At 33.9% G+C, this 25,606-nt stretch overlaps 1 protein-coding gene across 2 annotated transcripts in view; it reads right to left on the bottom strand.

Annotated features, from left to right (window-relative positions):
* The window catches only part of LOC118190531 (poly(A) RNA polymerase GLD2-A-like), a 103,099-nt gene extending 79,442 nt beyond the window's left edge, over nucleotides 1-23,657 (bottom strand). The window contains exons 1-2 of one of the 2 annotated variants that reach the window (XM_035361256.2): nucleotides 23,490-23,657; nucleotides 16,993-17,097 (exon numbers count right to left, since the gene is read on the bottom strand). The gene's annotated coding sequence lies outside the window, so the exon portion shown is untranslated. The remainder of the gene's footprint in view (nucleotides 1-16,992; nucleotides 17,098-23,489) is intronic. The other variant, XM_035361255.2, reaches the window with a different exon arrangement.
* Nucleotides 23,658-25,606: the final 1,949 nt, after the last annotated feature.

The raw sequence follows: 25,606 nt of genomic DNA, 5'->3' as shown, positions 1-25,606 counted from the left end.
TTGCACTCTCATCTGTAAAGTGCTCACAAACTATAACCAATGACAGCATATCTTGCAGTTTTTGCCATAAGGATTTTTGTGGGCTTGCGCTGACTATAGGTCAGACAAGTCAGCATTAGTCAACAACAACAAAGTCGCAAACAGCCATTTTGAATAAAATATATTTTTGGACAACCCTAGTAATTTTCATTTCCATAAAAAAAGGAAATGTTTCATTTCAGTTTCCCCCACTTTTGATAAAAAAATTATTTTAAATTTATCTTATAAATAACATTAAATGAATAGCATGCATCTGTTGTTACTATTTATTAGAAAATTTTTGTTTCAATTACCACTTGTGAGTTAATATCCTACAGATGAAGTTAGAAAAATGCATGACGAATGAAATTAACAGTATTGCTGTTCAACTTCCTGAATATTTAACAAAAAAAGGGGGAGGGAGGAAAAAAACTTCCATAAACAATTAAAATTCTCGTTTTAAAAATTTGCTTCAATATTGTCAGCATTAACGGCAGTTCAAGAATGGCAAAATAGACAAGAATGACTAAATATCACCTGGGATGTAATGGTAAAAGTTTTCATGTTTTTATTGAAGTCTTACAGAACTGTCAGGTTTTGTTTATGTTAATTTATTCAGTTTGAGATCCCCCCAGCCCTGATAAAAAAAGCAAATTTTAGTTTTCATTGACTTAAACAGTCTATCAAGGCAGATATTTAAAGATCATCTAGATAGAGATTTCACATTCAGTTTTGTAAATAAAGTACTAAGATAATTTGTTTATAGTATAAAATAAAGCAATACAAAGAACAGATCTGAAGTTAGAAATGATTGTTTTCCAAACTCACTGGTTCAATATTTTGTTCTTGTCTTTCAGTTAAGCAGGATTTTGATTCAGTGGAATTTTACTAGAATTGATTCAATTTTCTTTGACCTTTGATACATTTTACTTTACTATTCTTGCAGTGACTACTTCAAGAATTTTTTACTTAGCTTTTTGTAAGAATATTTCAAAATTGTAATCATAATGTTCTGCTTCAACACTTCTCATAAACTGATGGTGGGATCAAATCCCTTTTCTTTCTAGAAGCATTGTTACAGTCCAGCAGAATACTTCATTATAGTGTTAAAATTGTATAAAACATATAAACAGATCATTTCTTGTTCACTGCATATAAGACATTGAATGGGCTGCACATGTGATCAAATATATCTAGAACAACTTTGGGAAAATTTTAAAACCTATAATATCCAATTGACAGTTTTGATATTTAACTTATAATATCCAATTGACAGTTTTGATATTTAACTTATAATATCCAATTGACAGTTTTGATTTATTTTGAATAAAATAAAAGTTTATCATTAGATCCTGAATTTCAAACTTCACTGCTGGCCAACTTAAATGCAACACCTTGAAGGAAGCACGCAAATAACATGAAATTTACAACATGCATTAGCGGAGGTGATATATGCAAATGATTAGATTTCAGTGCAGATCACGTCACACGTGCCTTTGGCGCCACTTCAAAGTGCTATTTAAGGCTTGAAGTTTTCGACAATTTCAAGTTTGGCAATTGCGTTTTTCTTGTGGTTTTTCCAGAAAAACGATCAATTATGCCATGTAGTAAACAGCGATCATCGTTTCATCAAGTATCCAAGTTCGACAGAGGAAGGATAGTGGCCTACCGAGAGTATGGATTATCTTTCAGGGAAATCGGTAGTCGTGTTGGACAAAACCAAACAACTGTAATGTGGATATGTGACCGTTGGATGCAGGAGGGTACAACGGACAGATGTGTTCGATCGCATCCACCTCAGTGCACCAGTTCACATGATAACAGGAACATTGTGCGCATGGCAGTGATGGATCGCTCAGTCACATCACAAACCACAGCACAGCACATTCAGTCTGTAACGCATCATCCAGTGTCTGCACATACCATTCGATGGCGTTTACAGCAGAATGGTCAATCCGCAAGACGTCCATTGCTTCGTCTACCCTTGATGCAGAACCACAGATGTCTCCGCCGCCAATGGTGCGATGTAAGAATGATGTGGACAGCAGAATGGAATGGAATTGTCTTTACTGACGAGTCACGCTTCTGCCTGCAACACCACGATGGTCGGATTCAAGTCTGGAGACACCGTGGAGAGAGGATGCTGAACAGCTGCGTTATGCACCGCCACACTGGTTCTGCACCGGGTATTATGGTAAGGAGCGGTATTGGATATCATTCTTGCACTCCTCTAGTACGCATTGTTGGTACTTTAAACAGCCAGCGCTTCATCTCCGAGGTGTTGGAGCCAGTTGTCCTTTCTTAACTTCAGCGCTTGCCCACAGCCATATTTCAACAGGATAATGCGTGACCACGTTGTCCAAGGGTTCTTTGTCAATCGCCAGATTGAATTGCATCCCTGGCTGGCTTGATCTCCGGATCTTTCGCCAATAGAAAACATGTGGTCCTTGGTTGCTGAACAATTGACCCAGATTACATCCCAAGCTGCCACACCAGATCAACTTTGGCAACGTGTGGAAATTGCTTGGTCTGCTGTATCCCAAGAACACATCCAAAGTCTCTTTGAATCAATGCCGAGGTGTGTGGCAGCGGTGATCTCTAACAATGACGGCTACTATGGCTACTGATTCTGGAAGGAAACACACTTCGAAGTCTATAAATTTAATTATTTGATACTTGGTTAATATGTTATCTACTAAATAAATTTTGTTGTGATATCTCTTGCCTTTCTTGGTATTGCAATTTGGGTGGCCAGCAGTGTAATAGAAAAGCTTAATATTTGTCACATTTACAAACTGACATCCTATTATAAAAGTGTACACTATGTCAACAAGCTATGACCAAAGGCTTTCAGAGACGAACAACAGTTATAGGAATAGAGGACCTATACATTCAGAGAAAACAATTTAAGAACCAAATGAAACAAATGAAGCCATAAAATTCGCAAAGGATTACCTTTACACTTTTTTTTTAAAGATCAGTATATTAGCTAAATTAAAAAACCATTATACTGGATCAATTTTTAAATAATTGAAATATTACTATGTGCAGATTTTGAATGTGTTAAAACTGTTAGAAATAATCTTTATTTTATTTTTATAATGTTGTATATGCCAAAGCAATGCTATAAATATACACTCTATGGCAACAGTTAGTCAAGTAAATAAACATGTAACATACATTTGTTGTTTGCTTATTTCTTTCTACTATATTTCAAAATATATCTGCCATTTAAGTGGTTTCTATCACGTTATGATCACGATATGGTCTAGATAAATTTATTTGGCAGAAATCAAGAAGAAATTTTGATTTTTTTCAGAAAGAAAAGAAGCAACATCCACAGTGCCGGCGAAGCTAAGCCTAACACGTTGAAAGCAATCCGATAGAAGAAATTAAGATTCAGAAACTCAAAGGAGATAATTACAATGCTTGAAAAATCCGAGCACAAGCTGTTTTAGTTCAAAAAATTGTTGGGAAGCGATTGATTCAGGTTATGGTGCTGAATTAAAGAATGACGAAAAGAAAATTAATGAGAAAGCCTTAACCTTTCTATTCTCAGTGGTTGAAGACCAGTTCTTAGATGACATTGATGACTGTGAAAGAGCGAAAGAAGCGTGGGATACTTTAAAAGACATCCATACAAAATTCAGACTCTTGCATTCTCTACAACTTTTAAAGGAATTTTTTAATGTAACTTTAAAACCTGATGAAAGCATCAGTTCTTATCTAATGGACCTTCACCGAAAGGTATCGTCTTGCAGACAGAGAAGTTGCCCTTGTAATGTTAATGGGTTTGCCCAAGGAATCTGAAGGCCTTATCCTCAATTCAGAATGTGAAGAAGATACGTTGTCAACCCAAATCATAAAATCACGTCTCATCGTTGAAGAGAAAAAATTACTGCGCTACACAGAAGTGAAAACAGAAATTGCTACCAGTGAGGTAATACGAGAGAAAGCCCTAAAAACTCGAGATAAGTACGGAACTAAAACTATGCAGCCATTACAGAAACAGTATAAAAATACTGACAGAAAAACCCGTTGCTTTTCTTGTGGGGAGTGGGGTCATATTGCCAAAAATTACTCTGCTGCTAAAACCCCCATGCAAAAATGGTTTCTAATGAAGTATATCATCACTGTTTGCTGATTCTTATGGTGGGAAACCTGTCTGTGATTGGTACCTCGATAGTGGAGCCATTGAATATATGTGTTCTCAAGAGCAGAAATTTATGAATTTAGCTCCAGTGAAATCACAAGTTGAGATAGACAATTTTGAAAAAAATTGAAGTTTCTGGCATGGGAGACATTGTTTTGAATCCTGTCAGAGAATGCGGGAAAGATGCTATTCATCTAGCAAATGTTCTGTATGTCCCTAAATTTGATGGTAACCTTCTTTCTTGATGGTAACCTTTGGAAATGACTGTTTCCTTTGAGAGGAGATAAGGTCATTCTCACTGCACATAGGCATGGAAGATTATACAAAATTGAGGAGAAGCAAACGCACAAAATATACCTTTCCAGACACGAAGAAATTATGCATCGAAGATTAGGACATTTCCACCATGATGCAGTTAAGAAACTTATGAAAAGGGATGATTCAAATATGACGTGTGAAGAAATCCAAGAAAAGGAGACTGTTTGCTCAATATGTGTTTTGAGGAAAATGAAGAAGACTCCATTTCCCAAGGAAAAAGCTGAATGTTTAACTAGATTAACTAGTTGATTGTTTAACTAGTTGATACATACCGATGTAACTGAACCTATCACACCTACATCAAAAGGTGGATCAAAGTATGCCGTTACCTTTGTTGATGATTACTCAAGGTATGCTGTAGTTAAAACTATGAAATCTAAAGATCAAGTTCTTGAAAAATTTATGGAATATAAAACAAATGTTGAAGATTTCCTTGGACTCAAAATCACTACTCTACGAAGCAACAATGGAGGGGAATATGTCAACAATGAATTCGATGATTTTCTGACTAAAAGTGGAATAACAAGACAACTCACAGTTCCCCAGACACCACAACAAAATGGAGTTGCAGAAAAAATGAACCATACTCTATCTGATATGACTAGATATCTTCTAGATTCCAACATCCCACAAGAATTGTGGGCAGACGCTGTGACTACTGTCTGTTATTTGCGCAACAAATGTCCATCAAAAGCTACTGAAGGAAACATAACTGAAGAACTCTGGACCAAGAAGCCTGTGCAAATTAGTCATTTGAGAATATTTGACTGTCGAGCTTTTGCTCAAATTGATAAACTGCTACAGAAAGGAAAGCTAGGGAAGCGTGCTCAAGTATGTGTCTTTATAGGATATCCCGAAGACGTGAAAGGATACAAACTATGGAATATAGAAGAAAATAAGTTTTTAGTGAGCAGGAATGTTAAATTTGATGAGACTATTTTTCCACTGAGGAGGAACCACACAGCTACTCAAGCAAAGAAGGAAAATGAAGTGATCTTTAACATAAATCATAAGTACTATTCTGACAGTGAAGTAAATGTTGCTCCATTAGAAGTACCCATCAGTTGCACCACTACATGAGTCGAAGATGTTGAAACCACATTAAATGACACAGCAGAAGAAATTGAAGATGCAGAATCAGCATTCCTAGAAAATTCTGATAGTAGTAAGGAAGACCCTATTGGAATCGGGAAAAGCACTAGAGAAAGGAGATGGATTCTTACTATGGGAATCCAGTGTTATGTAAAGCTGTTTGTGAAGAACAACTTGCCATCAAAATCTGTAAGAACCCAGCAAGTGTAAAAGAAGCAATGAATTCATCAAATGCAGAGATGTGGAAAGAAGCCATGAAGGAAGAATTGTCCAATTTGTACAAAAACCAGACATGGGAATTAGTTCCAAAACCAGCTGGCATCAAACCCATAGGATGCAAGTGGATATTCAAAAAACAAAATGCAGAAGGAGAAATAATCAAATTTCAAACTCGATTAGTAGCTAAAGGCTACTCACAAGTCCCTGATAGAGATTTTTCAGAGACTTTCTCCCTTGTTATAAAGATCAAATATATAAGAATCCTTCTAGCCCTTGCTGTCGAGTTACAAATAGAAATTCATAAATGGACATCACTGCTGCCTATCTAAATGTCTTACTCAAGGAAGACATATATATAGCACAACTTGAAGAGCATCTAGTGTGCCATTTAAAGAAAAGCTTGTATGGCTTAAAGCAATCAGGAAGACAATGGAATGAATGCATTGATACTTTCTTGAAGAATTGTGGACTGCCACGCTCAAAATGTGATCCATGCATTTATTACCATCCAAACAAAGCATTATCTCTTGGTATCTATGTAGATGACATGTTAATTGTTGGAACCATAGAGGAAATAATCACATTTAAGCATAAAGTAGTGCAAAGATTCAAAGCAAGAGACCTTGGTGAAGCAAATGAAAAACTATCGATGAGGAGCCAGAAGCATACTGAAGGCACCTTAAAATTAGATCAAACAGCTAACATAGAAGAAATTCTGGAAGAGTTTCAATTAGAATCAGTCAGGGAAGCATCAACACCCATGGATTCCACTGTAAAACACCAAAAGGTAGATGATGAAGAGTGGAGATATATAAAAGTAGAAAGTGACCAAATTCCATACAGGCAAGCCATAGGTAGCTTGCAAAACATGTCCTGATACTGCATTTAGTGCAACCTATATGAGCCAGTTTAATGAGAGGCCATCTGAATTTCACTGGAGAAGTGATAAACATCTTTTTCACTATCTTAAAGAGACCAAACATCTATCCCTTACAACATTCAGAAAGACAGGAAGAGCCCTTGAAACATTCTCTGATACTGACAAGGTTGACAGAAAGTCCTTCAGTGAATATGTTCTGATCTTAGGTGGTGCTGCAATATCTTGGTGCAGTAAGAAGCAATTTATTGTTGTCCTATCGTCGGCTGAAGCCTAATATGTGGCTGCTGGCCTTGTTACAAAGGAAGTTTTATGGATAAGGGGACTGTTGAAGGAACTGGAGATGTCGACGTTTATCCCATCGCCCTCAGTAATAAAAGTAGACAACCAGGTAGCTATGTTCATCGCACAAAAGCAAACTACATCTGACTGCAGTAAGCACATGGACATCAAGCATCACTTCATCCACGACTATACTGAACAAGGTGTGATTAAATTGGAATATGTAAATTCCAAGGAAAACATAGCTGATCTTTTGACTAAAAACATTTCAAAGGCAGTACTAACCAACTTGAGAAAATATTTAGGTTTTCACAAATAGCCCTCCCATGTGCGATATAAAAAGTGCCAGTGTATACTCATAACACTTATAAATTTCTTTTACCAATTTTTATTGTTCAGTTATGAAGAGTTATTGTAAGTTCTTTTTTTTTTTTAATTCCTCATTTTTTGAAGGTTGTATTTAATCAATTTAAGTGAAAGTTTTTTTTAGGCATACTTTGGCAAGGAGGAGTGTTAGAAATAATCTTTATTTTTATGATGCCAAAGCAATGCTATAAATATACACTCTATGTTCCTTAATATTCATGTGTAGCTCTTTTTGTTTTTTCCTGAATGGCAACAGTTAGTCAAGTAAATAAACATACTTCAAAATATATCTGCCATTTAAGTGATTTCTATCAAAAACAACTTGAAGCATTTCTTCATTTTACACAGTATACCAAGGGAATATCTCCCCCCCCCCTCTCCAAAGCCTATTCCAAAAATTAAATATATATTTTTAGGAAAAGGCATTTGGAAAAAGTTATATTCCTACTTCATAAATTTGAAAAAGAATTAATTTCTTCATAACTTCTATATTATCAAACTCAGGGGGTCTCGGACTTTTTTGGTTCATGGCACACTATTTCAACTTGGCGAATATAGAAGCATAGTCTAGCAGATGATACACAAACCATTAGGACACTTATCACTTCCTAGCCCTAGCAGAGCATATATAAACTAATGAACAGTCACCCTGGGTTATCAGTATCCACATGTTCTTTTTTACATCCAGAAACTTTGACGGCAAAAAACATTCCAGGAGACCTAAAAAAGTAATGGGCTTGGTTGTTAAAATGGTTAATTACATTAAAAGTAATGTTTTGGAAACCAGAGTTCTGAAAGTCATGTGCCAGGATGCATCAGAGGCAGCAAAACACTTATCATTACAAAAGGCAGAGGTGTTGAATGAACTTCATGCTGATCAAACTTTAAAACTCGAATTTAACCCTTTTTGTGCATGCTACCCTTTTTAAAGTTGGAATTTCAACAACAACAACAACAACAAAAAAAAAAAAAAAAAAAAAAAAAAAAAAGGCTGTCTAATTAGGTCTAGAGGAGTACAGAGGTCAAAGTTTGTAAAGATAGCCCTTACCGTCTTAATTCTATGGGTGTGCCCAAAGCAGGCTCGCTGAATGAATAGCTTCGAAAAAAGCGCAGAATCGATCATTGCTGGGAAGTGCATAATAGAGTACAAGATTTTGCCTATGATTAAAAAACACTAACTTCTGATTACCATAACACATTTAGCATTACCCAGGGTGCACCACGGGGTGGCCTGCTACTCTACCCGCCCCACCCACAAAGCTCTTTTTAGTTATATGATGATTACATGCATATAAGAAATTAACTCGGGTATATGATATTTACATTTCATATTTACACTTTCCTCTATTTTTTTTCCATCGTGGTACTTTTCAGAGTGACACAACCTTTGAAAAAACCCAAGCCAGCATTGCATGTTTTGCAGATGGGCCGGGATCTGTATCAGATTCATTATCTAAAGGAACTTCGTTTAGCACTTTCAGTGCTTCAAATATAGTCATCAATCTTCAATTCATTTGCAAAATAATTCAAAATCAGAAAAATATAAACTAATATTAAATGTACAATTAAGAAAATATAAACTATAAAATAAAATTAAATAAACCTTTATAACTCAAAAAACATAGAGTTAACAAAACTTTTTTCAACGAAAGTGAAAGAAAAAAAAAAAAAAAAAAGAGAACTGCTCTAGTGAAAAACCAAAAGAGCTAACTGATAAAATTACCCCTTACCTTCAGAAAAACACCCAACAATTTCTTAGTTAATAATTAATCCTAATAAATAAATAAAACAAAACAAATTAAAAAAAAACGGTACTTACGTATTATCGCAACCAGGTTGGCGCGATTTGTAAGTTTGAGTAAAAAAGTATGAATAGAAAGAAAATGTACATTTATTAACTACAGATAATTTTTAATACAGTTTTTTATATTATTTTGTTTACCCTACTTACGGCAACCTTATGTTAATTTATTAAAGCAAGGTGTGCGTAGTTCGTAGATTCGTTCGTTGCCTACATTGTGCCATTCGTAGATGTTTTTTTAAGTTAAAACATGTCACTGTGTACATGGATTCTTGTCAAATATTTTTGGTTAGAAACTTAACGTTTTTGGTATCTAAATTTTTTGTTTTTGTTTCGGATTTTTAGCTTAAATCGTGTGTGCAAAACGTAGTTTTTGCATCTGCAAAAACCGCGTTTTTGGAGACATTTTAGGCTTAAAGTTCAAAATATAGACAAGAATCCATGTACACAGCGACATGTTTTAACTTAAAAAAAATATCTACGAATGGCACAATGTAGGCAACGAACGAATCTACGAACTACGCACACCTCGCTTTAATAAATTAACATAAGGTTGCCGTAAGTAGGGTCGCCAAATTTGGTGATTTATGCGAATTTTGGTCTGGTTGCGTTAATACGTAAGTACCAAAACAACTTTAAAAATCTAAAAGGTTTCAGAATTTACGTCTTGGTTTTTTTTTTTTTTTTTTTTTGGACGTTTTGTCTGTTACCTTTATTAAATATTATGTTCTTTGCACTTAAACCATAAAATTCAATTCAACAGCAATGTCGCAAAATAATTTTAACACAGTTTCGCACACTGGAGATAAAAAGCTTTTCGCGCATACTTCGCGTTTTTTTTTCAGCGTATACTTTCAGCTAATGACAAAAATATATTTTGGTGTGGGCTATTATTCCCCATTATATTAGTAAATAAACAGATTTAAAATTGCCGTTTTGTAAGGAAGACTTTAATATATCATTTGCGAAACAAAAAGCAATTAAATGTTACTAGCTATTAAAAAATACCAAAGTTATTCAGGGTAGTGCAATGACAAAATGAAGCTTTTTCTGTTATTAATAGATAATAAAACAAGAACTTGTTCTGTTATTAATAGCAGAAACAGTTCATAAGAATGAATGCATCATTCCCATATTTAAGTCAAGCAATTTGAGAATCATGTGTACAAGATCAGTATAAGGTAAAGGTGAATATCTGCTTCAACTTGATCCTGCTCTAAAAGGGCAGCTAACAAAAATTTTGTGTCAGCATTTCCTAAAGTGTGTATCTTAAAGAGACAGTAATTTATATACATGACAAGGCAGAAGGGTGAATCAGGTATATAATCATGTGAAATGGACTAAGATAAACAAAAATGTGCTTTTCACAGATGATACCATATACAAGTATTAGCTGCTGTATCAGATGTTATTTGATATGTATAGACTATGGTCCCAGTTATCATCAAAGAAACATACTCCAAAAAGATTATTATGCATTAGATTACGTATGTATTTTTGAATGGCAGTCTCTCCTGCGGATGCACAAACCTACATGCTTCATAAAGTAGTCAGGCGTGACCAGTTTTTAGTCTAAAGTTAGCGACACCAACAGGTCTAGGTAGGTCACAAGGAATGGGATTCGCCATTAGAACAGGAGGATTGGGTTGAGGAAGGACAGATCCAGCCTTGGAAAGAGTGTCAGCAAACTCATTACCTGTGATTCCACAATGACTTGGGACACACTCCTGAGTAACAACGCGATTGTTATTTATTAGAAAAGTTATCACAAGCTAACAACTTGAAACACACCAATTGTTTGAAAGTATAACTGAAGAAATTGCTTTAATAGTGGCCTGTGAATCAATAAATATCACAATGTTCTGACCATCTCTTTTACTAATTTCTGTCAAAAATTGTACTTTTTTTTAATGTTTCTGAAATGTATTGAGCTGTCACAGACAGCTGTGGTCATACCTAAGCCTGGCACAGAATAAATATTAAAAAAAAAAAAAAAAAAAAATCTAGATGCAGTAATGAACAAGAACCATAGTATTAAAACCAATAAAGACAATACAGCTTTTCAGATATAAATGCTTTTATGAAGGTCCAAGTGGGAAAACTCTTCATACTGCAAGATGATATTTATCATCCACAGCAAACTCTACTTATAAAAAATTCCTGAAATAGACAACCATCATGTGCATGGATTGATGACATCAATACAGATATAAATCCAATGAAGCACTGGCTGGATATTACATGCAGCCATATTATTATTTTCAAAGTTCCACCAATAATACCCCAGAGCTTATACCTGCTTTAAATGGACAATGATTAGGCATGTTAACATTGTCATTCCTTACTGAGTTCTTTAACAACATCATTAACAGTATATAGTATATATCAGAGGTGGCCATAACACAGCTTGTGAGTTCCCTGCAGCTCTTAAGCAAATAAAATGTATGTATGAAATATGGTAAACTAAAACTACTCAATATTCATTTCTATTATTATTTAATTTCTTTTTATAAAGTTATTAGTAAACTTAAATTGATCAATGCCCAAATGTTATTATTTTATTTAATTTCTTTGTTAGTAAAAATTTAATATTATTCAAAAACGTGTAAAAAAAGTTTTTTGAATAAAAATAATGCACTGATTCTATAAAACAATTTTGTAAAGAAAATCTTTAAAAGTTAGAATTGCTTGTGAGTACTTTACAAATGGATGATGGATGCTTGCAGATGCTTAACAGGTCTGAATTTCTAAATCATTAGTAGGGATAGAAGCTAAACTGGAATGGTCTGTGAATGGAATAGAAAATACATGTAATGCAACAGAAACGTTTAATATCATACAGAATTTGATACAAGTTAAAAATAACTTCGTAGTTTATCTGATGCCTGAATTCATAAGAAATTGATGACAACTGGAAGCTTTGGGAATTTCTAATAAAAAATCTGATGACAGTCACAGCTTAGAAGATGACAATATCTTTACATTTCAAGATAAAATTTGAGTACAACTGATCTAGGTTTGCTTTCGTAAGAAGGTTTTTGTGGAAGAATTGGAGAAGCTGAAAAAGCGTTGTTTTTACCCCATAAAGCTTAATTAGGAAAAATAAAATTTTGCACATAAATCACAAAATTCTGCATTGTCTTCAACACATCATCATATGCTGAAGGCAAACTGTCATTGAATGACTGTTTAGAATCAGTCATTTCTTTCCATTTGAAACCTATTCCATTCCTTTCAACAAAATGATGTAAATATGAACTTGTGGCTTTTGGAAAACCTAGTTTTGGCCTCAATTCCAAAATGCAGCTCTAAGAACTGACATTGTGTCATTTTCCTGACAGTACTGAAATGTTCGTGTTGGACAAGTAAATTGAAACAGTTGTTGAATGAAACAGAGTTGTCAATGAAACTAAATTTGGTGAATATAGCAGTACAAATTTTAATCCTATATGTATACATCTGGTTGGGAGCAATGAATGATTTCAAATTTATCAACAGCAGTAACATGAGAAGTGAGAAAAGGTTGCCAATATATGAAAGGTCCCAATTCATATCAGCTGAGCACACAATATTACACAACCATTGCCAGCTAGTGACATCCCTAGCTAAGATGCTGCTAGACTGAATACTTCATAGGGTATTCTTCATCTATAGTCTTCCACCTATCTAAATGAACTAGAAATGTGGCTTGTCAATTTGGCCACTTGCTTCCATACTTTCATTGTTCACTGGCAAAGTTCCCAAGAGCAGACAAGGTGCAAAACTCTGTGTCATGAAATAAGCAGTAGCATTTAAAATGGGCATCAAATATACTGCTGGCCATTAAAATTGCAACACTAGGAAGGAATGATCTGAGGAAAATCAAAATCACATGAAAGGAAGAAGAGCTTGGGATATGACAATGATTAGCGCATTTAGATGAGACAGGAGGGAGAAACGACATCTGAAGCACTGCATAAAAGAAAAGCTGTGTAGTGGATTTCTCATTTGGAAAACGCTTTGCATCGTCGGAGTTGCTCAGAATACCTTGTTATGCCTCGAATAAGAAGAAATGCTTACCAGCAAGTGTCGGAATTCGATACAGGTGGGATTGTTGCCTATCGAGAGTGTGGATTATCATTCTGTGATATCGCCCAGCAGACTGGTTGACATCCAACCACTGCCATGCAAATATGGAATCAGAGGGTTGCTGAGGATCATACTGAACGGCATGCAGGATCTCAACGCCCTTCTATGAATAACGCCCAAGAGGACAGACATATTATGAGGTCAGCCCTGCAAAATCGTACAACCACATCATGGACCATTAGTCAGGAAATAGGCATGTTTGCAGCAGTGTGGACTGTGAGCAAGACGATTACTTCAGCTTCCCTTGGCATTGCAGCATAGAGAGAGAGATGGCAACTCTGGTGCATCGAACGACAAAGCTGGATACAAGAGTGGCATACTGTCGTCTTTTCAGATAAGTCCCAGTTTTGTGTGCAGTATTTTGATGGCCATATCTGGAAGCTCTAAGGAGACCACATGTCGCTTGCTTGCATTTGATATCAACATAGGGGCCCTGCACCTGGTGTGGTGGTTTGGGCAGCCATTGGGTACACGACACACACATCTGCAGTTCAAATTGATGGTAATTTGAACGCAAATCGATACATTTCTGACAACTTACGTTCGGTAGTTGTGCCTATCTTCGAGGTCCTCAAACACCATGTTCCAACAAGATAATGCAAGACCACAGTTGCATGTCGTGTTCTGACCTTCCTCGTCACACATGGTCAGTTTGAACACCTAGCAAGCACTGAACCAATCGTCACACATGGTGTCCGATAGCTGCCCTGGCCTGCATGGTCTCCAGATCTGTTACCCATTGAAAACATCTGGCCATTGGTTGCTGAGAGACTGGCCCACCATCCCTCTCTAGCTAATACAGTTGATGAAGTGTGGCATAGACTTGAAGCAGCATGGAATGAGTTGCTCGTTTTGTCATCCAAGCCCAGTTCAACTCTATGCCTAACTGGTTAAGGGTCATTTTAGCTGCCACGTATGGCAGCTGTTTCTACTAATTTTGCATTTCTGTAAACCCCCAAACTGCTTACAAATTTAATCATTTTGTTTTCAAAGCAAACTGTTTACATACATTAAATATATTTTTTGTATTTGCTCTTCTTCATGGTGTTGCAATTTTAATGGCCAGCAGTTTATTTAAGTCCATATCATGCAGGAAGCTTTGTACAAACTTCATATTGTTATTACTAGAGGCTCCAAAATTGATTTGTGGTGTTATTTGCAGCAGTAGTATAATGTTTGTTGTCTTGAATAATTTTTGAGATCCATAGTCTTTCAACATTCATATCATTGCTATACATCTGATATTTTACCAGAATATCTATATCAAACTGATGTTTCAGGTGATCTAATGTGAAAATACGAACTCTGTACATACAAAATGCTATGATCCATTTCACAAGCTCCTAATATATTATTTTTTGTTCAAGATTGCTTAAATCATAAAGACCTAATACTTTAAAACCCACTCATATACTTTAACCCTTTCAGAACGGGCGTCCCATATATGCATTCCCTAAGAATGTCTCTTACAGCCGGGTGTCCCATCCACGCATCACTAGAGATTGCATTCAGAGGACGGGTGATGCGTATACGCATTTTAAGCTGGAACGTTTTTCGGAAGGCCACTAGATAGCATCCTATGTCCATTACTTTTGAAATGAACACAGTTTTAGGTTCCTGACCTTGAGTTTGATATATTCTGTTTGACTTTAGTATTTTACTCATCAGATGTTGCGAGGGTGGGGGAGGGGAAAGCGTAAACAGAGGTGAGCTCTTTAAACCGCTGTGTGCTAATGAAAACATTCATGTGTCTGATTTATATCCAATTCCTTTTTTTATTCTATTTTTTCCTTTACTATGTATGGTCTATTAGGGTTAGTATGTGGAGTATTGTTACATTTTGCATTGCCTTCAGATATATTTTCGTTTCTTCTCTTTTTATTTCAGAAAGCCTCACCTCCAGTCTATTATGGCAGGAAGGCGCTATTTATCAGAGGCAGAATATCCTCGTATGGTCAATGAACCTTTATTAATGCAGATGAGAGTGATGATTCATTTTCTAAAGAGTTATAAAGTGATACTTTTTCTGACAGTTAGAAAGTGATACTTCTCCGTGCTTCGAGATTTACCACACTCAGTCTTCATTTTAAATTTTCTTACTTCTTACTGTAAATAGCCTTTATTGTGTTGTTTTATCAATTTTAAACTTTATTGATGGAGTTTATCAATTAAAACTTTGGAATAATTTGAATGGCGCTTCCAAAAATTATTTTACAAGATAAACAATTTTTTAGTATATTTTCATGTAAAATAAAGGGAAAAAAATGTTATTAAGTGCTAATTTTAATATATATAAGAGCTCAAGTAATAATCTAAAACGATACCAAAAATTGTGATGCTAGAAGCGAAACTTCTTTTTTCTGATTTTTTTAAATAAAACTAGGCTTAGAGATGCAAAATCTCTGTCCTGTACGGTGACTGCCTTCGATTCCCTTCCATCCCGCACGAGCGTCTTAAACAAAGGTGTGCGGTCGCAAAAAGGTTAAGCTTTCTCAGATATTAGTCTCAATTTACAAGGTATCGCATAAAATTACTTATAAGAAATGGGATGTTTCTACGTATTCCAAATAGCATCCCAAATTATTTTGGAACTTCAATGTAAAACTACTTACTTAATGTTAGTTTACACTCTTTGAAAATATTATTATTTCACTAAATTTAGGTCTTTTTTATTATAATTATAGCAAATGTTAAAGCATATGAGGAGGGTTTAATTTCTAAAATTAAAAATGCTACAGCCCTCAAGAACATCTTGAACCCTAAAGAATTTCTTGAATGCCATCAAGAAAAGTGTAAACAAAAATAATAATTATTAATTAACAATTAAGATAAAATAAAATATGCAGTGATTAAAAAATTAATAAATAATGCCAAATTAATGAAAAATAGGGTACTTTTCCGTTTTTCCGGCGCAAGCGATAAAGTCGCCAATAATGGCACAACTGATGCCAAACGGAATATTCATGCTGGTAATCTTTTAAGCATCATTTTCAAAACAAGTCGCAGCTTTTCCTTATCAGACTGGTTGTTTCTTACAATACTGGCATATAGAATACATAGAATTTTTATCAGATAGTTCAGTTTATGTCTAAGGCCATTTTCGGTAATTAAGTCAATTGGGATGCAATCACAGCGCTTATCCGAAGCCGAAAATAAAGAAAAGGTGAAGTCAAGGGTTAAATTCATCCATTCTAATGAGAATGCATTAGCGAAGCAAAGCACTGCAGTTTTACATAATTTCTGAGTAAGCTATTCTTACGAATTGAAATATTTCTTGCATTTAAACTTGTGTTCCAAATTAAGATTTAACTTGAAATGAATGTAGATAATTACTGAGAGCATTAGATTTTTGTAGAGTAGTTTACGTGAGATGAGATCGCTTGGGGTCACATGATATGAACCGGCTAATCAGGATGTTGAACCATGAAAGCATAGTAAATTCTTAAATTAATGTCTTTTTACAAATTTATTGTCTTTATTTATTGGCTTTTTATAAAATTTTAAGCGATATTAAAATGTTTATGCCTTTTTTTTAAAAGAATTCTTAGAACTAATATTTTTTTAATATTTTTTATGTGTATACTGTATGTTGTCGCCAATAAAGTCTGCTTGGCGAGATTTGCACCGGCGAAACGGAAAAGTACCAAAAATAGTTAAATAATAATAAAAGTAAATTGGTTTGAAAATGTTAGGTAAAATATACAAGCTAATCTTATTTGGGGCTTCAACTAGAATTACAATTTCTCTCAAAAACGGAGAAGTATCACAGCTCCAGCAATTTAAGCTCCACATATGCCCATCTTTTCTGTCCAGAAACACTTTTACATCAGTTTGGACCAGCCACTATAAACAAGTTAAAATCAGCATTAAATATTTTATTTACTGATTTATTTTATTTAAATTATTTACTGAGAAAATTGTGAATACTATATATTATCTCTTTTTATTTTAACAGTTCCTTTTTTAAGAACAAATTCATTAGTCCATACAAAAACATATCATAAACTATATAGTTAAAGGTACAAACTTAATACATAATGTGAACATGTAATAGATACTGTAGTTCTAAAATAAAGACATATCAAATCAGATAATAAACTGGCATACAGGGTTTTTTCATTGATTCTGCTCTGAAAAAAACAGCCACAATTGCAAAAGAAAGGACATAAAAAGCAGTCTCTTAATTTGACCCACTCTGCTTTCACCTGTGATACACATAAGTTAAGGTCACAAAATCACTGTTATCATTTCTAACCCTCCACAACTTGGAGCCTATGGCTTTAGTTTCTTATCTCCTAATATCTCTCATAAAGTATCCTTTTCTTTCTTCATTTGAATTAATCTCCACTATAAAATTAGTCGGTACAACTCTAATATACGCCCACCAAATGTGGCGATATGTGTTCTGCGCTGGTTTTTGGCGCGATTGTGTGTTCTATGGCAACCCTGTTGACGTTGAAAAATCTTTCGCTGGAGCTTGTTGGTTCGCCTCTGTGTCTGAGAAGATGGGAGGGATTGATAAAATGGTAGTTGTTGAACTGAAGTTCGGCAAAAGGAAATATGATTGTGGCTATCCTGTTGAGAGGTAGTGGGTATTTGGAAGTGTGGAAAGAGGGTCTGGGAGATTATTTTTAATGGCAGTGCATGATAGAAGTAGGGATTTGTGATTTTATTTATTTATGAACCATAGTATAAATTTTCTGGATAGTGTGTCTGGCTGTCATGTAAATACGATAGTGATTACGTGGCGGCATGTTAAAGGCAGTATGAAATTTATATTTCTGCTATTCGAAAACGCATTAATTCATGATAAGTGCATTTTATTTTATCCTTGTTCTTATTTTGTATAATGCTATGTTCATTGGTTCTTGAGTATGAATTTCTGTCGTTATTGTTGTTTTTTTTAAATTGTTTGAAATTTATTTTAGTTTATTTTGTTGTTTAGTGTCTAGACTGTACAATTCGTAGATGTTTTTTAAAGTTGAAACAGAATGCTGTGCACATGGTATTATTTGAAATTTATTGTTGTTATGTTATTTTATTAAAGCGAGGAGTGCATAGATCGTAGATTCCTTCCTTGCCTAAATTGTGCAATTCGTAGAATTTTTTTAAAATTTAAACAGGATCCTGTGTACATGGTATTGTTTGAAATTTGTTGTTGTTATGTTAATTTATTTAAAGCGAGGTGTGCGTAGTTTGTAGATTCGTTCGTTGCCTATATTGTGCAATTCGTAGATGTTTTTTTTAAGTTAAAACATGTCGCTGTGTACATGGATTCTTGTCAAATATTTTTGGTTAAAAACTTTACGTTTTTGCTATCTAAATTTTTTGTTTCTGTTTCGGCTTTTTAGCTAAATTGTGTGTTCAAAACGTAGTTTTTGCATGTGCGAAAACCGTGTTTTTGGAGACATTTTAGGCTAAAAGTTCAAAATGCAGACAAAAAATTTAGATAGTAATATGGCATCGTGAAGTTTCTCGCCAAAAATATTTGGCGACTTGAGGGCGCATATCAGAGTAGTTCCAATTAGTCATTTCCTGTGACTTTTTAACAACTCATTTACTTTCTTCTATAGTGAAGGCTCTTTATCTTCTTTACAGTTGTTGCTTTCACTGTCTGCTGGTGTTAAGATCATCCAATTCATTTGCCATTTCATGATCATTATTCTTGACTAATTCTTTGATTTTTCCTTCTTCCATACCCAAAAATCCTTTCCTGCCTATTGCTTTTGCAGTTTATATGATATCTTTGGCTTTATTTTCAATCGATGGAAATATTTTAAACTGTTGACAATATCTGTCCGGTGATCGAGCTGATGCCAGTGAATTCACTTCTTCCCATGCATGTTTAATTATTTCTATACAGTGTCTAGTGTTGAATTGCTTCCAAAATGCCAATAGGTGTGTTTGTATTTTCCAATGTTGCATTTTCCTTTGTGTAGTGCTTTATTTGCACAGATGTAAACATGCCTTATATAATAAGCCTGAATGCTTTTATAATTCCTTGATCCATTGGTTGAATTCAGGTGATGTTTAACGAAAGGAATAAAACCTCTACGTTTGGATTTGTGATGTTAAGCACTGTGTCCTGGAGCATTATAAAGAACTTTAAAAGCCCAGGTTTTATAGTTATTAGAGATGTCTGACATCTTTAATGAATGAATTTTCAAACAAGGCATTTAAGAGGGCTATTGCACCCCTTAATGATGCTCTGCAGCATAATGTGTATAATCAAAATTCTTGCATTGAACAAATTAAATGCAGACAATTAATAAAATGCGTAACCGCAAGTCCGTGTTCAGCAGGAGTTTACTGTACAATGTAAAACGTTTGCTGGCAAAAGTATATCTAAATGGTAGTTGCAATCTGTATGGTAAAATTCAATTGAAAATTTTATTAGTACTTACATGTTAGTGCAACCACTTTAGTAGAATTCACCAAATTTTAAAAATATCCCCAACTTGAGGAATCATGCAGATACCAATTCTTCCATCAAGCTATATCGCCATAAGTTTTTATACTTTAACATTTCTTGGGCGACTACAGTCACAAAAGTCACACCTAATGGCAAGGTTGTCCATAATGCTCAGTTTGTGCAATTCTGCAATTTTTTGGGGGGGGGAGGGCGGAGGGAAAACAGATCACTGCACACATGGGAAGAACTTATGTACACAGCAGAGACTTATTCATCAAAAATTTTATTTTGAATTGCTAAAGTGCATTTTCTTTTAATATATTGATAACATTTTTTAATTTATAATAAATATTAATAGTTTGGTGATCTTTTTAAGAAATGACACTGAAATCGTCAACTTCCACTTAATAAGTAACTTAAATTACCAAATGTTTTATATCATTCCTTTTTTTCTGCCAAAAAAAAAAAAAAAAAAAAAAATTACCTATTTGCACTAAGGTGGTTGTGTTAATAAATAAAATACCATTTCGTCATAAATTTATGCATGATTAGTAAATGTTATTACAAAGTAAATAAATTACATCTAAATGAATAACATCGGTTTTATAGGTTGATCTTTACAATATGGTAACTGGTAGTTTGGCGACATTTTGGAGGCGATAAAGGTTACTACCTGGGACTTTGGTAATAATGTGAGCAGTACTCAGTTCCGATTACGCATTATTTTACGTGAGGGAAATGAGAGATCATGGGATATGTCATGTGATATTAATGGACGAATTACGGTTCTTTAATCGGAAAAGGGGGGGAAATCGGGAAAAAATCTGGAAATTTTTTATTTAGCTTTATTCTGTGTTGTGTGAAACAGTGTTGTTTAATTTTTGGATCCCATGGCCCTAACTAAAGTGAATTCGAAATGGGTATTTAGGCATTGTGATAAAGAGAAGTTTGCTTTTTATTTAGCGGAGGAAGTATGGAGGAAAAATTCGCAGAAAAAAATCTTTCAATAATTTTATTGAATGAATTAGAAAAGTGTATCCGCCACGTAATCAAGATTCTGAAGAAGATTAGGTAAGTTAGTATTTTTAATTATTTGAGGATATTATTTTTATGCATTGTTCTAAATGTAAGGTGGAAAGGAATTTGGTATTATTGGGAAAATTGTTATTAGCAATGATTTAGTTTAAAGTAATTAGGATTGTAAGGTAATTTTTATTAATTTAATGTCATTTATATTTTAAGTAGTGTTTTTGAATTTAATTATATTTTAATGAAATGATAGTTATTTTGTTAATTTTATGTTTGTAGGAATTTGGTATATGTTTAAGTTGAAGTAAACGTGCATGGAAATAATTTAAATATTTGATACTAAGTATTTGTAATGCTTGCAGTATGAATTCGATGGTGACGTGTATAATGTAATAGATGATTTAGAGGTAAAAGTTTTTGGATATTTTATTTATTTGTAAAGGGTAAATACTTTTTCGCGATCAGGTAATTTCATATATGTTCTTTTTACCCGGTTTAAAGATTGAGAAAATTGTCTTGTATTTTCATGAAATTTTTCTAATTTATGAGAAAAAAGCAGTGTACATGGATATAGTAAAGAGTGTGCGCAATGCCATTTTTGTGCAATTCTGGGATGTTTTTTTAAGTAAAAATAAGTCGACGTGTACATGGTTTAGTGATATTTTAATTAAATGATAGTTATTTTGTGAATTTTATGTTTGTAGGAATTTGGTATACATTTAAGTTGAAGTAAACGTGCATGGAAATAATTTAAATATTTGATACTAAGTATTTGTAATGCTTGCGGTATGAATTCGTTGGTGACGTGTATAATGTAATAGATAATTTAGAGGTAAAAGTTTTTGGATATTTTATTTATTTTATATGTGGAAATGTTCATATTTGTAAAGGGTAAATACTTTTTCACGATCAGGTAATTTCATATAGGTTCTTTTTACCGGGTTTAAAGATTGAGAAAATTGTCATGTATTTTCGTGAAATTCTGGGATGTTTTTTTAAGTAAAAATAAGTCGGCGTGTACATGGTTTATGTGTATGTGTTATTTTGAAAAACGCGTAAGGAGTATGGTATTGTGCTTTTTTTCCCAATTTTGCAGTGAATATTTGTCATGATTAAGCAGTTTTGTTTGATAAAATTTCTAGCATAAGTGTAATTCGGCTAGTAGACTGTTGGAAGAAGTGTTCAGTAGATAAAAAGAAAAGAAACATGTCTTTACTTCGTGAAGACAAAATGGCGGCGGGGGAAAAAAAAATAGAGGGTTGCTGTAGGAGAGTTGGTTGCCAAATTTTCGCCAAGTTACCATAATGTAAAGATCAACCGTTTTATAATACATAAGTCAAATTTACATGATACGAAACATACTCAGATTTTAAAATGTAATGATTCATCTTATCATCTCTCACAAAAAGAAAATAACTTTCCAATAATAGAATGTACTACTCATGGAAATGTGGACCTTTGCATACCCATAATTTGACAGCAAAGGAATGCTTGTAATATTCCACAAATCAGATTACTATTTGAACATAACAGTTACTCCATATGACTGAAAATAGTCTTCTTTGAGTATGAAATTATCATTTTTTAATTATTTTAATATATGTGATTATGTGTTATATTTTCTATTATAGTTTTTCTGGTCTACCTAGTCTTCTTACATATTAATTCAGGAAGTCATTAAATACTATTCTATCAAAAAGTGTTAAATTCTTTAAAATATCCATATCAATAGAATTTCTACTATATTTCTCTTTTCTATTTGACAATTAAGAAACAAGCTTATGAATTCCTAATCACATACATCTTCTTAAAACAGCCATGATTAAAGTAGAAAAACAACACTCATTTTTAAAATTTAAGCAGATAATTTGTTAGATGTTTCTTTGATGCGAAATACTATTACTATTTATATACCATACTAATTACTCACATATTTATTCCAGTCTCAGTGGAATCTAAAATTTTTGTGACATGATTTCACTAGTTAAAAGATATTAAGTTTAGAGCTCATTGTTTTATTTCTGGAAGAAATACTAAAGATAAAAATAGAAGCCTATATAAAAGCATATACCAAAAATATATTTTATAATTTCAGTTCAATGCATTTTAAATTTTTGAAATTATTTCTGGAACCCGGAAAATTCCGATCTTGTTTAAACATATACAAAATTAATGATTAAAAGATGAATTAAAAAATAATTATTCCTATTTTAAATTTAAAGTCCTTTTGGTTGGGGGAAGAGGGTAGTGTGATTTTTTTTTTCCATGTTAAAATCAGCTGCAGTGAAAAAAAAAAACACTTTTTTTCAATCAAAAAAGTAAATCACTATTAACTATGTTTAATGATCAGGATTAGATATGACTCCTCTTTATTCATGATGAGGATATTCTATGTCCATTGTACCTTAATTTTAAGCTATTCTCGAACAAAAATACATGCTAGCAAAACATTTACCAAAGAATTGAAGTAATAATCACTCAATAATACAGCAAAGGCTTGCAATAAGTCATCACAAAAATGCTAAAAGTCTTTATATTTCATATATTATATACAAATAAACGGCAAGAAGATATTAAGAAAGAATATTTAAATTTCTACACGAAGATGGTCAGTGTGCTTATAATATAATATTGTCTTCTAAGAACATTTCGGATAAAAAAATATTTTCAATAAATGAGATTACAATCCATCTAATATAGTATTTCAATTCTCATACAGCAGCATATGTTTTTTAATTCTGATAAGGTTTTAAAATGTTATAAGAATCCCGAACTACATAATTTAGTAACTCACCCCACTAACATTTAATATTCAATTAGAATATTAATAAAACTGATAAATGCTGACTTTCAGTATTTTCTTACAACCAATAAAAATAATGCAATAAGCAATACACATCGTCTGCAGACAGATATTTGTCAACTCATTTTTTTCCCACACTACAAGAAAGTGTTGCCAGCAAATCACGTTGCTGCTACTGCGGAATGATCTTGCCAGATGAACAAATGTATTTTTTTCATTTCGTATAAAAAGGCAAATTACAAAATCATAAACACCACGAACAGCAGATTATTAATAGCAATAAATTAATAAGTAATCAGTGTCTTGCTGCAAATACTTGTCAGTACAAGGGTGTCTCGCATTCCAAACGAAGTACCCCTTCAACATGGCTACAAGTATGTCTATGCTGTTTAACGACGTGTGAGCTTTATTTACAAAGCTTTTGGGTATTCCATCAGATCAAAAGCCAAATAATTTTTCGTTTTTTTAAAGACGATAACATTGATGGTCAATGATCAAAGCCGTAGCTAGGACAGCACCTGGAGACAGGTTAAGATTTCGCGCCCCCTCATATGAACATATAATGAATTAGAGTTTCAGAAAGCACTGGTTTCTTCAGAGTTTTAGAAAGCAGTTTCTTCCTTTTACTTTGCATCTCGTGAAGACCATCGGTAAAACAAAGTGAGTAGTGTAAACAAATGCAAAAGTATTAAGTGGCCGCCATCAGTCGACGAATAAGGTATGTTTTTGGTGGAAGATCCAAATCAATGAATTGAAGAGTATTGTTATGTTACGTAAGGCGTTACGTTCGAACAATGGCTAGCTCAGAAGGGATTCGTAAGTCATCTACCCGATGAATTAACAGCAATCTTGTCATAAATGGAGCACTTCATTTAAACTTAAGCAAAAAGATTTATTTACACATAAAGACAAGTTAAAAGAATATAAAATATTTATCTAGCTACAATATCTATCTAGCCACATCATGCAAACATCGTGCTTAGCTAACTAAACCGGAACTGTTCGTTTTCCTTTGGCGTCCCATGACGTCAGTCTCTATCTGGCTTTTGATTCGTTGGCTTAGTGATGCCATTCCCAACATCCTCCCCCCTTTGAGTTGCTGGATAGCTACTCAAAACATTCAAGTCTATCAAGTTCAGTCTTAGTGGCATCTTAACAGTTCTACCAGCTCGTGTCTTTATAGTCTTAGAACTATCACATACATCGGAAACATCAGTTGAGTCCGGAGATCAGGGTGACCCAGAAATTTCTGAATGATGAGAGATTTAGTTTTGTATCGTCGACATTTAATACAGTCCTTCAGAACACTACGTATCGCTCTTCTTCCTCTTGTAATCCAGTACTTTTCACGCAATATACTTAGCAATATCTGGGTTCCAGCATGACAGTTTTCTCGGTGAAAATATTCAATCAGTCTTTTGGTAAAGATACATTTATCAGGAAGAAGAATAGGTGAAATGAAGAAAGGCTTATCTATGCGTTCAGTAATTCGAGTTTTAACTCTGATAATTCCGTTCACATCTTTGAAAACACACAAGTTCCGAAAAGAGGTTTCATTAGGAAAAAATTGAGCTTGCACATTACGAATAAGCAGAATTTCAGCATTTTCAATCTCCTTCGTTAGAAGTTCTCCCCCCCGTCTAGTATCATGACGCGATCTTACATTACTGATGATAAATCTCAATATCCATGCAACCATTCTAACTATTGAATGGAAATTTGAGAATTTAATGGCATACCACGGGACTCTCTCTTCCGACAAATTAATATTACATAACCTAACCTTTCTCCTTTCAAGTGTTATTTCGGGTGTTTCCGTTATCAATATTTCGGTGGCAGGCCAGTTGTCTCTTGCTTGCAACAACCATGCCGGGCCTTTCCACCAGCAGGATTCTAACAATTTCTTAGGGGAACACCCTCGTGAAATCAGATCAGCGGGATTCATTTTCCCTGGCACATGTCGCCATTCATTATTAGGAAACAAATTATTTATTTCTTTTACTCTGTTCGAGACAAAAACTGTCCAATCACCACGTTCTTTTAACCAGTATAAAGCTACCCTAGAGTCGCTCCAAAATATTGTTTTAATCTCATGGGCATTTAAAGCC

This window comes from Stegodyphus dumicola, chromosome 2, assembly GCF_044657685.1.
Source record: "Stegodyphus dumicola isolate Sdum_Otavi_A_Nest chromosome 2, ASM4465768v1".
NCBI classification, from domain to species: Eukaryota; Metazoa; Arthropoda; class Arachnida; order Araneae; family Eresidae; genus Stegodyphus; species Stegodyphus dumicola.
Note: the sequence above shows the minus strand (reverse complement) of the source record. Positions and strands in the feature narration are given on the sequence as shown.